Source organism: Balaenoptera acutorostrata, chromosome 18, assembly GCF_949987535.1.
Source record: "Balaenoptera acutorostrata chromosome 18, mBalAcu1.1, whole genome shotgun sequence".
NCBI lineage: Eukaryota > Metazoa > Chordata > Mammalia > Artiodactyla > Balaenopteridae > Balaenoptera > Balaenoptera acutorostrata.
The window spans coordinates 53,193,164-53,196,547 of NC_080081.1; the positions used below are offsets into that span (position 1 = coordinate 53,193,164).

Below are 3,384 nucleotides of genomic sequence, written 5' to 3' on the forward strand. Positions count from 1 at the left end.
CCAAAACAGAGAACTATGTCCCCTCGATCAATTCTCAGATGTGAACCCATTTATAGACCCAGAATTTCTTGAATGAAAAGGCTAACTCCTCTTGAGAAAGAATCCAGCTACATCACCAAAATTCATACTGTCAATCTTTCTCCCAGGCTTCTTGAAAGGGACATATGCCCTTTTACCAGATTTACTAAGGAGTGGGGAAAAGGAAATGTTCAGATTTTTTGAGGATTACTGAATATTGGCTCTGAAATGACACTAATTCCAGGAGATCTATAAGTCATTGTGGTCTATTACTCAGAGTAGGGGTTTATTAAGGTCAGGTGATCAATAGTGTTTTAGCTCAGGTCCATCTTACGTTGGGTCTAGTGGGTCCCTGAGTCCATCCTGTGGTTATTTCTCCAGTTCTAGATTGTTTAATTGGAAGAATCCACACACTGGTTCCTTTACCTGTGGAGTGAGGTAGGAAAGGCCAAATGGAAACCCACTAGGACTGCCTCTAATTAGGATAAGTAGTTAACCAAAAGCCATGTCACATTTATGAAAGTATTTCTGAGATTACTGCCACTATCAGGGACTTGAGAGGTGCAGAGGTATTGATTCCCACTGCATCCCTATTCAACTTGCCTTATTTATCCTGTACAGAAAACAGATGGATTTTGAAGAGTGACAGTGGATTTTTGTAAAATTAACCAAATGGTGGCTCCAATTGCAGCTGTTCTTCCAGATGTGATTTCATTGCTTCAGCAAATTAACACATCCCCTGGTACCTGGTATGCAGCCAGTGCTTCTTTCTTGATACCCAGTAGTAAAAAAATACAAGAAGCAGTTTGCTCTCACTGTTCTACCTCAAGGGCTATCTCCAGCCTTAACATTATAATTTAGTCTTTAGGGACCTTGATCAAATTTCCATTTCCCAAGACATGACATTAGTTTATCATATTGGTGAGATTGTGCTGATTAGATGTAATGAGCAAGAAGTAGCAACTACTCTAGACTTAATGTTAAGATATTTGCATGTCAAAAACTGAAAAATCAATGCCACAAAAACTCAGTAGACTTCCACTTCAGTAAAATGTCCAAGGGTCCTGCGGTGGAGGGCATTTCAAGACACCTCTTCTAAAGTGAAGGATAAGTTCTCACATCTGTCCCATTCTATAACCAAAAAAAGAGGCTCCATGTCTAGTTGGCATCTTCGGATTTTGGAGGCAACATATCCCTCAGTTGGGTGTGTTACAGTGGGCCATTTACCCAGTGACATGAGGAATGCTAGTTTTGATTGGGGCCCAGAACAAGAGAAGACTGTACAACAGGTCCAGGCTTTCAAGCCAGGTGCTCTGCCACGTGGGTCATAAGATACAGGAGATACCGAAATTCAAATTACTAACATGTTTATAAGGAAATGCTCATTCTCACTAAGGATTAAAGTAGTGTAAATAGAAAAGCAATAAGTTAAGGATTTATGAACACCAGATTGGCAAAAGAGAGAAAGTCAGATAACATCAAGTTTTGATAAATATATAGAGAAAAATGCATAGTGTGCAGTAAAGAGTGTAACTTAGATGATTAGCCATCATAGAGAGAATTTTGAAAGTAATTATTAAAATTAAGTATACCTAGAACCTCTAACACCCCTATCACTAGTATCAGTCTGAAAAAATATATATTTGCACATTTATTGCATCATTTTTTTCTGGTAGAGGGAGTTGGAGACAACCTAAGTTCTCATCACTAGAGAACTAAAGCAAATGTGAAATATGCAGTGTTAAGAACACGAACTCAATGTACTCTCAGAAGTACCAATAGATCTTATACAGTATACTGCTGAGAGTAATAGATAAGAAAAATAATGAGCTCTCAATCAGGACATCATTTCTGTAAATCAAAAATACATACAGAGACAAAGGAACATATTATATTTTAGAATAATGTATGTATCTAAAGGTATATATCAAACACATTCAAAAGGGTGTTTGTGTGAGGGAGAGGAATAGGAATACGATTGGGGAATATGGATGAGAAGGAAATAAGAAAAATTAAAATAAAACTAATAATAATTAATAACTGATAGTAGTGTGCAACAATCTGAAGAATTGACCAACTTAAATGTCTAATAGTCATTTAAATGAGAGAGAGAGAAAGCAAGAGATACAAACTACTGTTAGGAATTTTAAAATTAATAGTATATTTATATGTTTAGCAATGTATATTAACATTTTAAATGCATACCATTTACTCAACAACATATTTACAGCTATTTATTATAAGAGAAGTAGGCTGTGGCCAAAGTTGTGTTATACGACATTTATCCAGAAAAGTGAAAAGATAGGAAACCTAAAACATACACTAATATGGGATTAGTTAATTATAGGAGTGGTTAAATAAAATATAAAAGAATTATTGAAAGCAAAGCTTACAGATTGTGGAGGTACTGAGCAAAATAAACATGGATTTTATTTTTATGTTAAAAAACTGGTTACAAACTAGAATATACAGAATATATACAAATGTATGTAATATACATAAGAAGTGACCTAATATGTAGAAGCAAATTCTGATAGTTGTTTTATCTTAATTATGAAAACTAAACAAACATGCATTAATGACTCAATAAAAAAGACAATTATTCAATTAAAATAATACAACTCTGATATCTTTCATCAAAAACTAGTAATCATTTAAGATATAAGTAGCTACGATATCCATACTTTTATAACAATTATTGAACTTTATTACTTCCATATTATTATTATTACTGTGAACTTCAGACATGTAACTTTTCAGTGGCTTATTAAATACTTACCGCATTGTTATGTAATGTTGATATAAGGTAAAAAAGGCATTTCTACCTTAGAGAAACCCATGGTAGAGACATGTATTTGCAAATAGATAAATTAGTACTAAAAGACAAAGACTCAACAAAGAAACATGGTCTAAGTGTTTCTGAATCCTGGAGATGTATTACTGTGTCCTATGTGTCCTTACTTATGAGGCAAAATAATATGGAAATAGAATAATCTGAGAGAATAATCTGAGAATGATGCTTGCTTTGGCAGCACATATACTAAAATTAGAATCATACAGAGAAGATTAGCCTGGATCCTGTGCAAGGATTCTTGAAGTGTTCCATATTAAAAAAATAATAATAATCTGAGAATGATTAAGGCGGAATCTGAGATAAACCAACCTGGTTGTGCAATTGACTGGCCTCTTTAGGAAAGGTCTTCCTTCCAGATCATGGTGTCCAAAGATATCATTTGCTATACCTTAAACGTAATAAAAGCAGTCACCTGTTGGAAAGTTTTTGTAAGTGTATTTAGGTAGAAGTGACACCCAACCAGTTTCTAAATTTCTTTGGAAAATCCCATGCCCTTGAGTGAGAGAGATCGA

General features: G+C 34.5%; 1 pseudogene; it reads left to right on the forward strand.

The window, feature by feature from the left end:
- The first annotated feature begins 3,038 nt into the window (after positions 1–3,038).
- On the forward strand, positions 3,039–3,130 carry LOC114238481 (U6 spliceosomal RNA; annotated as a pseudogene).
- The last annotated feature ends 254 nt before the right edge of the window (positions 3,131–3,384 follow it).